Consider the following 17,139-nt stretch of genomic DNA (forward strand, 5'->3'; position numbering starts at 1 on the left):
GTCTTTGTATCTTTGGTGCGTTCAAANATGAATGTAATATAACTGAAACATTCTTCCAAGAAGTATTTATTTTCAATACAAATAAGCAAACAAAGATTTGAAAACATTAAACTAAATTGGTCGTATCAGTTAGATGCAACCCATATCAACACTGGCAACAGTGACTTCAATGAATGTAATTTAAATGAAACGTTATTCCAAGAAGTATTTCTTTTCATGAAAAAAAAGCAAACAAATATTTGGAAACATTTAACTAAAATAGCCATATTGGTTAGACGCAAGCGATATTTACGCTGGCATTTCATCCAGCTCAGAGTGACTTCAATGAATTTAATTTTACTTCAACATTCTAAACAACCTTTTATCAACGAAATAGATCAGGAGAAATTCCTCGATCATATTGAAGTTGGAGGTCTCTCCCCAGAAGAGACAGAAAACTCCGACAAAGACCTGACCAAGGAATATCTCCTGGATGCTCTTAAAAAAATGCCAAACAGAAAGAGCATAAACTCGGACGGTCAGACAGCCGAATTCTCCAAAAGCTATTGGAGTGTTCTAGGCTTGGACCTTTTCAAAGTAGCAAATTCATCTTATGAAGTGGACAAATTTTCCTCTAGTTAACTTTTCAACACATCCTCACAGTTACAACAATTTAATGTCTCCAAAAAAAGGGAGACATCACACAGATCACCAACAGGAGGCCTGTAAGCTTTTAAATGTTGACCACAAGATACTTGCAAAAGTCTTATCCCTTAGGCTTTTAAACGTCTTACCTTCCATCATCTCTGAAGAACAGACTTGCTCCGTCAAAGTCCGCAAAATTTTTATCAACCTTTCAAGGATTTGGATGCTTTTATGATTTTTTTAGACCAAGGCCCTATCAAAAGCATATCTTGGAAATTCTTTTTCAAACTGCTTCATAATATGAAATTCGAATGGAAGTAGCATAGCATATCTTCTAACGTCAAAATTAACAGCATGACAAGTAAAAGTTTTTATTAGGAAGGAGGGTCAGGCAAGGATGTCCCCTCTCACCACTTTTGTATGTTCTTTCTTTTGAGATCATAGCCCTTTTTGTTAACACTGACCCAAAAATTAAGGGGATATGTGTCAACTCGACCGAAGTTAAACTTTCTCAGTACGCTGACGATCTCACAGCAATTATGAGGGGGATTAAGTCACTCCACGCTCTTTTCAAATTCCTGAGGTCGTTCGAGTTCGTGGGCGGTGCACTCGTCAATACAGAAAAGCCCAAAGCCTTGTTGTTGGGCAAAAAAATCGAGCGCAAGGACGCACCCTTGGTCTGGAATGGACTAACGCTTACATCAAAATCCTCGGCTTGCCTTTTAAGAATTCTCCTACCATATTGGACAAGCTTTGAAACAGAATTTCTTCGATCAAACAGTGTTTGAATATATGGCGTGAAAGCAGACTTTCCCTAAAAGAAAAAGTCACAGTCATCAAGCATCTGATTATGTCTAAAATTATCTACGTTGCAAACATCTATCTTCCCTCTGACGCACAATTTAAACTAATCAGAGCTGTCTTCGAAGATTTTCAATGGTGGGATGGGAGAACGAAAATCCCCACTGACATTCTCCAACTCCCTGTTTCCCAAGATGGACTTGCTCTTTCCAACGTCACTCTGGCCGTACGTTTCATTTTTCTCGTTTGGGTTAGAAGTCTCATGATGTCCGATTGCCTGAACTGGGTAAATTGTACTTTCTATTTTTTAAACCAATACAAAAACTTCTATATTTTTAAAGAATTTTTTAAGATCGTCCTAACGAAGCAGTCCATAAGACAAGCAAACATACCACGTTAGTATGAGTTTTTGTTTTCAAGTTGGCTATGGTTCACACAGAATTGTAGTTCAAGCAATGTTGATCCCGCCTTAGTGCTGGATGAGCCTCTATTCCTAGATCCTCTTATAAACAAAACGGTCCGTCTAGGCCAATACAATGGGCAATCCATCCTGGACCTGTGTTGCTCGGGGATCTGTACGAGGAGACAAGTCCGTCGACTCTGACACAGATCAAAGAGCAGCTCGGGTCAAACCTGTCATTGCGACGCTTTCACACCCTCAAGATCAGACTTCCATACCAGCTCTTTGGCATAAAAGTATCGTTTAACAACACGCCAACGAGCCTTCAAATTCACATCTCAAAGTATTTCTTAAAATATCTACCTGCTTTTCCCTCATCACATGTCACTTCTTTTAGCGAGTCTCCCCTTTTTGTACAGCTATTGGTCAATGACCCTTGGCAAGATCAACTCTCCACTCTATCCACTTTGACAAAAAATCGACAGACATCGTCTATCGGTTTCTTCACAATTCCACGACCACAAGAGTGAGACTATTCAACATGAAATTGTCAGATCACAAGCTCTGTACTCGATGCTATGTCGAGCCAGAGGCAGAACAACATCTCTATCTCGAGTTCGAGTACACCTTAAAGATCTGGCAAGAAAGTTTGAAGCTTCTCATTCTCCTTTCTCCTAGCGTACCGAAAATCGACAGGAGAAGAGCCATTGTTGTCGGATTTGCAGACAACAAACTCTTCACAGACAACCTCCAACCTTTGGAGGATGTCAGGTTGGCTTTTTTTCAAAGCAACCTACGACGAAAGAAACCTGTCGTTAGGGATCATATCATCCTAGATTGTTACCGCAGGCAGAGACAGGGCGTGAAGATTTACTGAATGTTCGTGATATTCGCTAAAATATAAGGGAAAATTCTACTAAGTCACAAAGGTAATTTTACTAAGTTCCACAAAGTTAAAAAGGGCAAAATATATGTACAAGTCAATGAGTAAATATACTTACTAAACACGTATAATCCCATGAGCTCCGGTGCGGTATAAAAATGTCTTCTATATTTCGGTTATCTGGTTCTCAATCTCAAATCAGTTTTCATTCACTCTGATTTGTCTATGTAAAATTTGTACCTCACTCTTCTCTCATCAAAATTCAACTAACAGAGAAAGGCAACAAAAACAACCACAGAAAATGCAAAAGCGAGAGAAGAGAAAGTCCCAAGGCACTGGGCGAAATAAGAGCTTTCCACTTTGGAAAGATGTTGGAATGTTCATCTTTAACATCTTTCCTCAATTAACGAAAGACCATTTTTACAATTTTGTGGAAATTTGTTGAAAGATCTCATTTCTTCATATTTCCAATTTTGGAAATTTCATCTTCACTATCTTTCCAAAAATTTGAAAGATGATATTTCTATGATCGTGGAAACTCGTTGAAAGGCGTTCTTTCTTCATTTTTCCAATTTTCAAAAATATGACTTTTACTAAATTTCCTAATTTTAGGAAGAGTGAAAATTCCAATCTATGGAAAGTTGTTAAAAGTAGATTTTTTCCAATTTTCCAATTTTCGAAAATATGACTTTTACTAAATTTCCTAATTTTAAGAAGAATGAGATTTCCAATCTATGGAAATTTGTTGAAAGATGATTTTTTCCATCTTTACAATTTTCAAAAATATGACTATTACTAACTTTCCTAATTTTAGGAAGAAGAGTGGAATTTCCAATCTATGGAAAGTTGTTTTCTTCATTTCTTCACTTTCAAATTTTCAAAAATATATTTACTATCCCCGGAACCGGATCAAACGATTCAATTAAGCAACCCTACTTATTCCTATTATCCCTTAATTGAAAGCTTCACTTTTTTGGCATAATCTATTCTATATAAAATAGTGCCATTTTAAGGCATATCAGCATATGGCGCGCCAAAGCGGAAATAAATACTATCTTTCATTTCGCGACACTATCTTTCATTTCGCGACACTATCTTTCATTTCGCGGCACTATCTTTCATTTCGCGGCACTATCTTTCATTTCGCGGCACTATCTTTCATTTCGCGGCACTATCTTTCATTTCGCGGCACTATCTTTCATTTCGCGGCACTATCTTTCATTTCGCGGCACTATCTTTCATTTCGCGGCACTATCTTTCATTTCGCGGCACTATCTTTCATTTCGCGGCACTATCTTTCATTTCGCGGCACTATCTTTCATTTCGCGGCACTATCTTTCATTTCACGAAACTATCTTTCAGTTCGCGATACTATCTTTCAGTTCGCGACACTATTTTCCCAAAAAAACATTATCTTAATTGAAACAATACTATCTTTTTCACAAGATACTATCTTTATTATGGACGCCGAGAAGTGCCATCGAGAAAAAAATATCTAATTTTAGAAAAAAAATATTTAATTTTAGTATATAGTAAGAAAAATTAAATTTAGAAAAAATATCAATTTAGAGAAGAAATTAAGTTCACTTCAGAAAAAACTGTTTTTAGAAAAAAGATTTTTTGGGAGAGCCTGATTCCGTGCATGCTTACAGTTACACCAAAAGTCCACCGTCTGAAAAAAATTTGAAAAAAGAAAAATTTTTTGGCCTGATTCCTCCCGGGCCACACACTTACTTACAACTTTCGTTTTCATACTTCCTGGATTTGTTTTTGGATTTGACTTTTGTTCAGACCAGATTATTTTTTTGCACATCACATAGATGTCAATCCACAAACAATTCAAGTTGACAGAACCGATATTATGCTCAATATTTAATACCTTTTATTTATTGGGGAAAAAATGTCGAAGTTTTATTTCGCCAGGGAAAAAAATCGTCACCTAGAGGTATTTTCTTCACTTTCTCCCGACCAACATTTCGTCACTTTTCCCCGACCAAATTTACGATTTAGTTAGTCACTTTCACATGACTAAACTGTCCAAGTGAAATGGTTTTCTTCACTTAGCTCGAAAATAGATCTTGTAATTCGACGTTTATACACTAATTTCGGTTAATAAAAGGTGTAAAAAATTTGGATTTGAAGTTTGGTTGGGGGAAAAATTGAGTAAAAGATTTTGGTCGGGAATAAAAAAATCGGGTAAAAAAAGTTTTGGTCAGGTGATGAAATGTTGGGAATAAATTTTGTTGGGGAAAAATTTCGTCACCCCTTCAAAATTTTCGTCACTTTCCGCTGACATTTTTTCCCATAATAACAACGTAGGTAAAAAATTTACTAAAATAAAATTAAATATTTTTTTCCCAATTTAAAATATTTTGTTTCTAAATCTAAATCGTTTTTCTAAAGTAAAATCAAATATTTTTCTCTGAAATTAAATATTCTTTTATTCTAAAATTAATTATTTTTTTCTGAAATTAAATATTTTTTTGTCGATGGCACTTCACGGCTTCCATAAAAAAGATAGTATCCCGTAAAAAAGATAGTATTGTTTCAATTAAGAAAATGTTTTTTTGGAAAGATAGTATCGTTTTAAAAAAGATAGTGTCGTTTTAATAAAGATAGTGTCGCGAAGTAAAAGATAGTGTCGCGAAATGAAAGATAGTGTCTCGAAATAAAAGATAGTGCCGCGAAATGAAAGATAGTGTCGCGAAATGAAAGATAGTGTCGCGAAGTGAAAGATAGTGTCGTTAAATGAAAGGTAGTGTCGCGAAATGAGAGATAGTTTTTTATTAAATTCTCTTTCATCACCAATATGGTTTGGTATATATATGTTATGCCCCTTAAAAATATATACAGAGCGATTAACTACAATATGTATATTAAAATTTCGTTTTTCGAACTATATAACGTTGTTAAAAAAGCAAATGAAAACAGTCAACCTGGATGGGTTGGAGAGACTCCGTACACCCGGAGAGCGCTGTATTTCCGCTACGGGGCCTATCCGTACAGAAGTAGAGCCTTCCCCAGGCGACACTAGATCCACTCGTAACCCATGCGGAAAAGAGGGAATCGCCTAAGTAAAATTAAAAAGGGAAAAAACCTCAGCTCTCGGCGATTCCCAGTAAATATGAAAAGAGCGAATAAAAAGCCGAAGGCAGCACTAAATATAAAGGAAAACGCGTGAAGAAACAGTCCAACTGACGCTACCTAATAACTGAAATTATAAATTTCTCATAGTGTAGACAAAAAAAAACAAAAACTAGAGCGTCTAAACTACAATGTACAGAAAGTACGATAGTACGTATAGAAAAGCTGAAAAGTGACACGTGTGACTAAGCTCAAATATGAATAGGAAACTACCCAACGAAGAGATAAGAGGGGACCTAGTATTGCCTGGGGAGGGCTGTGAGTGAAATGCTATGGGGCCTATCCATGCATGACTAGGGAGACCGCTCCAGGCAATACCAGGACTACTCAAACCCCAGACAAAAAGGACAGCCCAAGTATTTATTTCCGCTTTGGCGCGCCATATTAGCATATCAGAAAATCAAAATTTGTCAACCCACTTTTCAAAGTCTAAATGGGGCTAAATGTGCACTGTATTATTTTAGTCATTATTTATTTCATCTACAAAAATATATTTTATATAATGTATAACAATCAAAATTAGTTAAAACTTTGTTTTAAAACCTGAAATATGAAACTCAGGCCATGAAAAGATCCTCCAAAACTGTAATTTACCACTCCGAAATTTTGATTTTACACACTGAAATTCGGCCAAACCCAGGCCTGGGAAATCGCCATTTTCCATCCCGAAATTTGGAAAATCCAGGCCTCGGAAATTGCCATTTAACACCCCGAAATTTGGAAAATCCAGGCCTCGGAAATCGGCTTTTTACACCCCAAAATTTGGAAAATCCAGGCCACGAAAATCGTCATTTTACACCCCGAAATTTGGAAAATCCAGGTCTGGGAAATCGTCATTTTACACCCCGAAATTTGGAAAAACCAGGCCTGGGAAATCGTCATTTTACACCCCGAAATTTGGAAAACCCAGGCCTGGGAAATGGCCATTTACCAGGCATGTAGTTGTTTCACTTTTCCAGGGCAAATCCCAACCCCGAAAATGGCCATTTCCCACCCCGAAAATGGCCATTTCCCAGGCCTGGGATTTTAAGATTTTTTCCTGTGGTGTGCGCGCGCTTTTTTGGTTATGGCGCGTTGGCCATCTTGAATATTAATGAAAAACATAAGATTTCTGGGGGTCAAGAATAACTTGTAAAAATATCCTTTTTTCAACTACGTTTCAATTCATGATTTATTTTCAGAATATATAAAAGTCTAAAATAAATTTAAAATCTCTATGCACCTAGCAAAGTGTAAACATTGTGCTAAACGTGCTAAATAATTAAAAACGACTTTGAGTTGTTCGGTTGTAACCCCCGGTTTTCATTTTCGTCTACAAATTCATAATATTGGAAAAAACAAGTCTTTCAAAATTCTGGTTGATGGAAGCAGGAAGCAAGCCAAACCAAGTTGTTGGAAGAAGAAGCAAGACCTGATTTCTCCCTTAAGACTTTGTAAGTACCAAATTTAGCTACTTTTCAGAGTTTAGCCTCTTGAATATTAGAACTGAAAATTTTCTCTTTGTCTTAGCTGGAATAGTTTTTCTGAGACTCTTTCACATGCTGCTTTCTTTGGCACTTTTTCAGCAGTCTGTCACTTTTTTGTGAGAGATGCCTCTGGCAATATCAAATTAATGCCTTTTCAGGGGACTGTGACTAGATATTTTCTTTCTATGATTGTTGTTTCTAGTGAATGTATTGCAACAATAAATACTGTATTTCTAAAATTCTAAAGAAACAGACCTAGACATGTTTTACGAGACTTTTGTAAAGTTTATTCAAATTAAATAAATAGATATAGAAATAGGTTCAATGGAAACTTGAATAGCCGTCCTTTATTGGGGGGGGGGGTTTGTACTTTTACTGTGTGACGGGGGTTGGCCATTTTTAAGTCGAAAAAAAAGAAGGGAAAACGGTATTTTAAAATTAGACGGTGACGGTATTTGGGCTTATTTTTTTTGTCATTAGCCGGTATTTGAACTTGTACAAACCGGTGTGAAGGTGTTATTATTTTTTTCAATTTTCGAGATTCCGGGATTCAGCAAAAATTTAGACGTGAAAACGGTATTTCGAACCCCTAGAAACCCCCCCCCCCTTTATTTGCACTTGATATGTTGCATTCAGGATGTGATTTTCAGCAGTTTTCTATCATTTTTGTGGAAATTCCATGCAGTCCAATTGAGGCTAACAAGGGAACAACTAAACTAGGAACTAAACCTTGAAAAACAAATAATTTTTCCTTCCAACCTACCCATCTTTAAAATCTAGGGTTTGAGGATTGACAAACCAACCTTTTGAAGTCCAGCCTGGTCCATTTATTATGAAAGGGTTGTGCTCCATATATTTTTTCAAGATTTACAGAACAGCACAAAGAAGTATGAAATCTATATATTGCATCTTATTGCCGACCCAAAAAAATATCAGCATTTTGATTGGTCGAGAGCATCGAGATATTTGCGATATTTCATATTTCTTTAGTCTGGAAATTGACTTTGGGGGACTGGGTAAGCGGCGGGAGAAAAATCAAAACAAAACAGGACTTGGCTGGGAATCAAAGGGAAAAACGCAACAAAAATATGTTCAGATTAACTTTTACTTTGGAGTTCTTCCATAAAAGACACTAAAATCAAATCTGATGAACAAAGAATTAATTATAAAACTACTTGACACGACCCAAATATTTTCAACTTTTGGCAAATTTGTCCGTGTGATAACCAAACAGTTTTGTATCAATGCATACAAAAAAACTTGAGATTCTTCAATATTTGCCAATAAAATTTCTCATAACATAACAAGGAAAGTGTAATGTCTTGTATTAAACCAAATGACGAGTGATTTTTATAAAAGTTCTCTCCTAATTCTCGTTCTCCACAACAACGTACGTCATTGACTTTTCAACTCATCAATCATTACAGTACATCTTTCTTCTAAAATTCGAAACATTTAGAGCTTGACGATAATCAAGAAAGCATCCAAATTGTTTTGCTGTTGAAAAAATGTTGTTCTTTAACCATTATTACAAGCATACATTTATTTTCCATCGTGGGACTTCCTTTCCTCTGCTATTCTTTCCCATGGCCATGTCATCGAAACAAAAACATAGAAAAAGACTGAATGTTATCAATCTGATTAATCCAATGATGGAGGGTTTCCTCTCTATCGAAACAATACTGTACGTCATCTGCATTTTGAATTATCAAATTATCAATCTACTTTCAAATACATTTCTGAAAAATCTGCAACTCTTCAAAACAAAACTTCTGGATCGAAAATGATCGAAAAATGTTTCTCTATTTTGTTTTTGTGTGAATATTTTCAGCGGGAAGTTATCGAATGTTTCGTTCGAATCCAACGTTCGAATTAGATTTTCGAATAAAAACATTCGAATCTACACAGAAGCAGAAGAAGGCGGAAGTAATTTTTAAAACAAAAAGAGGACAATTTTTTTGAGTCGACAATAAATTAGTTATCACATGACTTCTCGTGCAATACTCAATATTTTACTCGTTCCGAGATTTTACCTATATTTTTCCTCGCCTAAAGGCTCGGAAAAATATTACGGAAAAATCTCGGAACTCGTAAAATATTTCTCGTATTGCACTCGAAGTCATGCGATAACTAGTACAAATTGTCTCTTGAAAATTGTAATTAAAACAAATTAGCTAAAAACTAAAGTGAGAATGAATTAAATTTTTGGTTGTTTTGGTTTTTTCATAATGCTAGAAATAATTGTTCTCTGATTACACAAAATGTTAGGCATTTTAAATGGGATGGATAAAAGAATAAAAAAGTTTCAGCTTTAAATGCTTTTAGCTTTTTTACAACTGGGATTAGATAATTCTTTAATTCAAGCTGGTGTGTAAATATGCTTTACTCTTCCTCACCTCAGGTCACAACGTTCGACAATGTGTTGAAGTGAACATGGATAAAATCATTGTCGTTGTTCTGCAATAAATTTTATATTGTAAGTATGTATTTTTCTTCAAATTTCTTTTGTATTCAACACAATTAAAATCAGAGAGTATCCTAATTAGTTTAACTAATAAGAGCATTACAAACTGAATTACGTACTAGAAACTTTTCTCCTTCAGGCATCAGGGAGATGCAAGCAACAACTTGACTGCTGGTATCATGTACCAAAGTTGATAGTTTCTAAGATTTCTGGCAGACTTGATGAATTAAATGTTTTTGTATTTTCTTATTTTGATCAGGAGAGATGGTCCAATCAAAGTGTTGTAGGATGCTGTGATTTTCAATATCGATTAAATCGACTTACGAATTTATCCCAGCCATTATTCAAATGATTGCTGCATACCAATTTTTATAGCTATATAGTGGAAGCTGACTTTTGAACAATTATCAAATGAATTTGATGTAAACTTGGTTTTGCTTGTGTGTGCTTCATGTTTTTTATCCAAGTTTCCTCTTTGGAATATATACAGTTTAGCATTATTTTTAGTTTTTCATTTAATTTGAAATCAATGGAAATTAGATTATCTTGGTAAGAGTTTTTCATATTATTTATTATTTATTTATTAGTTTTTTAGATCATCAAAATGATTCATCATTATACTCTAAAGCTTTTTAAGAGTGTCCAGGCAAGATTGACAATGATTTTTTTTGCAACCTTAGAGATTTCTAAACATTTTAGAAAAAGATAACCCTCAATAGATTAAGTTAAAATCTGGTTTATGGTGGCTGAATTTGATTTCTCAAGCTTTCTTCCTCACCATTTTTAATTCTTTCAAATTATTATTTGTGATTAGATTAATTTTTTTAAAGAATCGCAAGACTCAAATATTTGCAAACTTTTAAAAATCATGCTGAGCCTCAAAATATTTTTCAGTTAAAATTTATTTGTCTTCCATTTATAAAATAAACAAGGCTTAAAATTATTCTTGGGCTTTTGAAATTTGAATAATTTCAAATTTCAAAAGCCCAAGTTCTTGTTTCCTTCCTCTTTTTCTCACGTTTGAGACAATACTTGGTAGTTGAATAGAGAAAATTTGGACGATTAAATGAAAGATATTCCAAAAATTGAAAAATTTGAGGCTTTCCCGGATTTATGTAATTCTTATGAAAACTGTGTACTTTAGATTTTATTTCCATATCACATGCATGATTACGTGGCTTTTAACTTATCGATGTAAAAGCATATAATTATGAAATATTTTATTAGTCAAAATTTTACTCTTAAATTAGTAGCATTAATAGCAAGAAACACAACTTGTCACTAATTATATAACTTCTAATTTCTTGTGGGAATTAGAGCTTTCAGCTGTTTGGAAAGAATTTCAGATTTCAAACCTTTGTAACTTTCCATTATTGTTGAAAGATCAAATCCCCAATAGCTTGGAAGATTTAGAAATAACGTAAAGTCCACGTTTTTATAACCTTTAGAAAATAGAATGATTGAAAATGGCCTAACTAAATTTTCCAATCAATGTGAAAATATGAAATTTTTGAACTGTATGGAAAGATGTGGAAGATTGATATTTCCTCGTATTTCCACTTTTTCGAAATATGGACTTTCTAATTGTTTGAAAGTTAGAAAGATGATATTGCGGAAAGATAGAAAGGTAACCTTACAAACTTTCCAATCGATGTGGAAAGATGAAATTTTTGATCAGTTGAAAGATGTAGAAAGTTGACATTTACGTATTTCCACCAGTTTGAAAAGTGAAATTTCTAATAGTTGGAAAGTTGGAGTAATGATCTTTCCACTGATTGGAAAGTTAGAAAGATGACCTTGTGGAAAGATAGAAAGGTAACCTTATTAACTTTCCAATGAATGTGGAAAGACCATTATTCCACTCATTGGAAAGATGTGGAATTGTCACATTTCCACGCCTTTCCACACATTGGAAATCTCTTTTTTCGCCCAGTGAGGGACGGACGCAACAAAACAAGGACAAGCAAATGGGAATGCGTGTATATATAATTACCCTATAATTATAATAAATAATGGCATTTACATAGATAGTCCCTCTCTTTTCATAAAACACATGAATTCCACATTGCAGACAAGGTATGATTTCGCAAGGAAGGCAAAGTCTTCTTTCCGAATGTTCAGCCAAAATCTGCAATGTAAAAAGTGGAATTGCTGCAGTAAAACGTTCTTTAATACACTAGAAATTGCAAAACTTTATTTTTCAACAACAATTCTGAGTTAGTGTTAATAGGAACTTTCCCTTTGTACAATTACAGGCACAGGCGATTTCTAACCAATATGTGTTGTGGTAGCATAATCTCTAGCTTCTCTAATTCAATTGCGTGTTCATCTAGCCTGTAAACAACGCTACCTGTGAGGCGTTCCCTTCGGGTAACAATGTTTGATCGCAGTGTGGGCGTGCCGCAAGAGAATAAGGACGACGACGGTGTAAACGAAAGTGACCTGTCCTTCTGCGTGGCGCGACTTTGTAGAACTACAGTAAGCTATAGTTCTCATCAATGATAATGTCATTGAGTAGATACTCAGTAAAATCCCTGACTAATTATTCACGTCTTCCGGTTAATTAGTCTGCCGTAATTATCCGGCAACGTTTATAGCTTACCAAACTAGCAAGTAGCTTTCGCTAAATGCGCGGCGGACGTTTTTCGTTATTTTTCCCTTCGGGGTTTTTTGTTTTTTTCTGTCGTGCGTTAATTTGTGGATTAAGTTTTCAAACGCAGGTAATTCTATGCACATTTTCGATGAGTTAGGCCATCTTGATTTTCAAAAGATGTCCTGAAAGCTCTCGAGCAATAGTCCAGCAGTCGAATTGCATTCTTTTTTTTCGAAAAATTGAGATATAAATCAGTGAATTTCCTGATAGTCAAATTATACAATCTGTCTCCTGTCTTAGACATTCAGATTGATTCATTTTTCGACCCAAACATTAGAACAATGATTGAATATGAACAAAAGTGATTATTGTTGGTGGTTGAATTGGCAACGAAATAATTCCACTGTAACTAAATTTATTCCACAATCGTCATTCAACATACTCTACTCCCAACAAGAATGCTTAAAGATCCTGTGTTATGGTACTTCGACAGTAAGTACAAATATTTTTTTCTTTGTGTACTTTTATAAGACTTGGTTTTATTAATCTTTTATGTTTAACCTGTGTTCTTATCTTGTTGATACTTAGGCGGTCATCGAAAAAATGTTCTGTTCGCGTTGCAACTGGTGTTAAAAATGCATGCGGGCAGACGGGCGGTCAAAAAAATTCCCGGGTTTTTTTAAATCACGTCAGTAATTCAGGGGCGCGGGTGGTGATGCGAGCAAATCAATTTGTCGATGGCCGTCAGAGCAATTGAGAAAAAAGCTATACTTTGAAAGAACAAATTGGTTTTCCCAGTTTTTTTTCCGCATCTCCGCACCGGAAAATCAGCAGAAAATATGATGCGGGCGGGTGATGCGAATAGAACAATTTTTCGACGACCGCCTTACCAGGCACTATTTGGGAAATTATTATCAAACATTGAAAGAAACTTTTGTGAACTAGTTTTGAGGAAATTTCAGTACACTCACCATATATCATCTAATTTCATGTTTCTTATTTTCCCTTTAAGCTTTTTATGAATGAGGATTCGTTTACCTTGACAACGCAATATTACCTCGTTACTGCTACTATTACCACGTTACGTCATGATTTTCCATCCTTCTACACGATATTGCTGTTACAACTGTAAGATAACTGGCGTATCTTTTTAATGTAAACAATTGTGTCCATGAGATCCCTTATCATGCCGTTGGAAAAAGTCCTGAGTGTACGCTATTTCCTGTTAATACCTGCTTCCTGCTCATCAATATTGCCTCGTTGCTGATACTATTACCATCAGACCATGTTACGTTCTATCATCTTCCATCCTTTACCCGACGCCGTTACAGCTTCTAGATTAATGGTGAATCCATTTAATGTAAACATAATTTTGGATCACGATATCCTTTGTTAAACCGTTGGTAAAACTCCTAAGTACGTTGTTACCTGTCAATTCTTGGTTCCTGCTCGTTATGTTTCTGGCTCATAGCATTTCTTATGCTACAGCATTTGCTATGCTGTTTGGTTCTAATGTTTCATTTATATTTCAAATTGGTTGAAATAAATATAGTTGCATGTCTTTTGACTGGTTTAGTATCTATGTAACTTTCTGTAATTGATTCTACCTGGACACTTTTCCTAATGAATGTTTTAAGATTCGTATTTTATTTTTTGTAAAAAGTAATTCACATTTTTAGAAAAAAAATATGTTTCATTTATGTTAGCTTATTCATTGATATCTCAAAGAAAATGCTCTTGAGAAGAATCATTCTAACTATTCCAAATCATTTCCAAACTTTTGCTATAATTATAAAGCATTAAACAGCCTTAATTGGCCCAGCGCTAGCGAGTGGGCCTTTAAAGAGAGTGTCACTATTTTTTTTCCGTGTTTCCTTCTGTGTGTCCGTTTTGGTAGAAACGGCGCTTTATACCAGTAACACACTTTTTGCCGTCTGGAGAGGGAAAAGCTTGCGAAAGTCGGGTACTGGCTAAAAAAGATATATTTTCTGATTTCGCGCTCCTTAAACAACAAACGTTTTCAAAACAAAACAGATACAAGATGGCGGTTGAAGCGAGGAGATTGATTTCATGTGTTGATTCTTACTTTCTTGAACATTTTCTTTGCTTTAGTGGTCAAGAGACTTTCAAACCAAAGAAACTTTGTAGTGATTTTTTTTTGTAAACTTTTTCAACATTCTGTCATATGTTATAGTTTTCATAAAGCTTTCTGAGTGAAAATTCTATACCTTAAATCAATTTCTGACTTTCACTTTTAGTTTCTTGTTTTCAAAAAGACTTGATTCTGGAATTTGCTGATGAACACTAAAATGGAGTTCATGTGTAAATTATAGCAAGATTGGAACTTTTTCAATCATACTACGTGTGAAAATGGTTATTTCTAGATCTGTCTTAACAATTCTTAACGAATTGGTGGCTTGATTTTTCAAACTCAACACGGAATTATTTCAAATACCGATATTAAATGGAATATGGCAATGGAGACTAAAATGCAGCTCATGTGTAAATTTGAACAAGATTGGAACTTTTTCCATGATGCTACGTGTGAAAATGGTTATATATTTCTAAGTCTGTCTCGTTTAACGAATTGGTGGCTTGATTTTTCAAACTCGACACGGAATTATTTCAAATACCGATTAAATGGAATATTGCAATGGAGACTAAGATGCAGCTCATGTGTAAATTTGAACAAGATAGAAACTTTTTCCATGATGCTACGTGTGAAAATGGTTATATATTTCTAGATCTGTCTCGTTCAACGAATTGGTGGCTTGATTTTTCAAACTCGACACGGAATTATTTCAAATACCGATTAAATGGAATATGGCAATGGAGACTAAACTGCAGCTCATGTGTAAATTTGAACAAGATTGGAACTTTTTTCATGATGCTACGTGTGAAAATGGTTATATATTTCTAGATCTGTCTCGTTCAACGAATTGGTGGCTTGATTTTTCAAACTCGACACAGAATTATTTCAAATACCGATTAAATGGAATATGGCAAAATGGAGACTAAACTGCAGCTCATGTGTAAATTTGAACAAGATTGGAACTTTTTTCATGATGCTACGTGTGAAAATGGTTATATATTTCTAGATCTGTCTCGTTCAACGAATTGGTGGCTTGATTTTTCAAACCCGACACAGAATTATTTCAAATACCGATTAAATGGAATATGGCAATGGAGACTAAACTGCAGCTCATGTGTAAATTTGAACAAGATTGGAACTTTTTCCATGATGCTACATGTGAATATGGTTGTTTCTGGATCTGTTGTGTTTTACGAATTGGCGGCTTGATTTTCAAACTCGACACAGAATTATTATAAATACTAATTTTAAATGGAATATGGACATGGTAAATGTAGACTAAAATGCAGCTCATGTGTAAATTTGAACAAGATTAGAACTTTTTTCATGCAATGATGTTGTTTCTTATGGAAGTTGAATTTAATGATATTTTGAATTTGATTGTTTACCTTCGGGTAGAAAGTTTCGAGCTTTCAACATTCAATTTATTTTTGATTGACTACTGTACATTATGTTTCGTTTATTTTTTCACTTCCCTGTTCTAAGAAATGAAGAAAGGGAGAATTATCCTTGTCGACTTATTTTTCATTTTATTTTGCTCGACGCAGTAAAATTTTAAATCCTTTGGACATCCCTTTCCTGAAATCTTGTTAAACATTTTTTGGAATTTTTGGAAATCGCGTAAATTACGCTTTTGCTGGGCCTTCACGCCTAACGGGCTTCTTGTTAGCATTAATTAGTTTTTACAAGCATTTGTACTAGCGGTTGGTAGTTAGTGAAAGCTATGGCTAGTATAGCAAAAGGATAGAAATAGACACCATAATCAAGCTACAATAGTCAAAATGGTTGTTTTACGCATTCGGCACGTCGCTCTTGATGAGACAGGGTGAGCTTACTCTTCAATATGATATATTCAAAGATAAGGAGAGACACTCTACGTTGGAGAAAGGGAAAAAACTCGATAACCAAATTTGTCTGGTCACTGGTCGTTGGTCGCCGGTCGTGGTCACCGGTCGTGGTCACCATTTCTGGTCGATGTTTAGAAACTCCCAAACAACACACGCCATTTCTCTATCAAAACTCCGCCTCATCTTGAGAAAACAGGTATTACACGATTTAGCGAATTTAATACCGCTATGAGTTCTAATTAATCTTCTTATCTTTCTTAGCATTTCGCGCTGACCTTCCAGCTGGTTAATTTACATTCATTCAAGTCACTCTGAGCTGGATGACATACCATTGTTTATATTTGTTGCTTAAACCAATCTGGCCATTTAACTTGTTTTTGTTGTTTTATATGTTTTTATTTGAAATAAATACTTTTTGAAAGAATGTATCAATGTAGAATGTATCCCGAATTTTCCGCACCTCTGACGGTCACTTGCGCAGTCCGAATAAAACTGTTGCTCCTGCCCTTGAAAATTCAAAAACGTTCTCCGTTGCCCAACAAGGGCGGGCTTTGTCAATTTACTCAGATATACCTCAACCCACCAGTTGTCAAACTATTTTTGATATGCATAAGTCAAGATTACGTCATTTTTCCTATCGGAACACTCGGAAAAGCTTGAATTTGAACCCTGTTTATTACTAAAAATAGAAAAACAGAGGTCAAATTTCTTCCAGATTTTTTGGGTGTTTCCGATAGGAAAAATGATATAAACTTGACTTATGCGTATGAGAATGCCGAAAAACTGATTGACGACCAAACACACAATCATTTGTGGGCAAAAATT

At 35.0% G+C, this 17,139-nt stretch overlaps 1 protein-coding gene and 1 long non-coding RNA gene across 2 annotated transcripts in view; one reads left to right on the top strand and one right to left on the bottom strand.

Annotated features, from left to right (window-relative positions):
- Window positions 1–16,707, bottom strand: part of LOC136808636 (tyrosyl-DNA phosphodiesterase 1-like) — a 222,721-nt gene extending 206,014 nt beyond the window's left edge. The window contains exon 1 of the mRNA XM_067065181.1: window positions 16,686–16,707. The gene's annotated coding sequence lies outside the window, so the exon portion shown is untranslated. The remainder of the gene's footprint in view (window positions 1–16,685) is intronic.
- Window positions 12,804–13,470, top strand: LOC136808674 (uncharacterized). The gene is made up of 2 exons (XR_010846909.1): window positions 12,804–12,867; window positions 13,388–13,470. It is a non-coding gene; the product is annotated as an uncharacterized lncRNA (long non-coding RNA).
- Window positions 16,708–17,139: the final 432 nt, after the last annotated feature.

Source organism: Clytia hemisphaerica, unplaced genomic scaffold (genome assembly GCF_902728285.1).
Source record: "Clytia hemisphaerica strain Z4C2 unplaced genomic scaffold, Clytia hemisphaerica genome assembly, whole genome shotgun sequence".
Lineage (NCBI taxonomy): Eukaryota > Metazoa > Cnidaria > Hydrozoa > Leptothecata > Clytiidae > Clytia > Clytia hemisphaerica.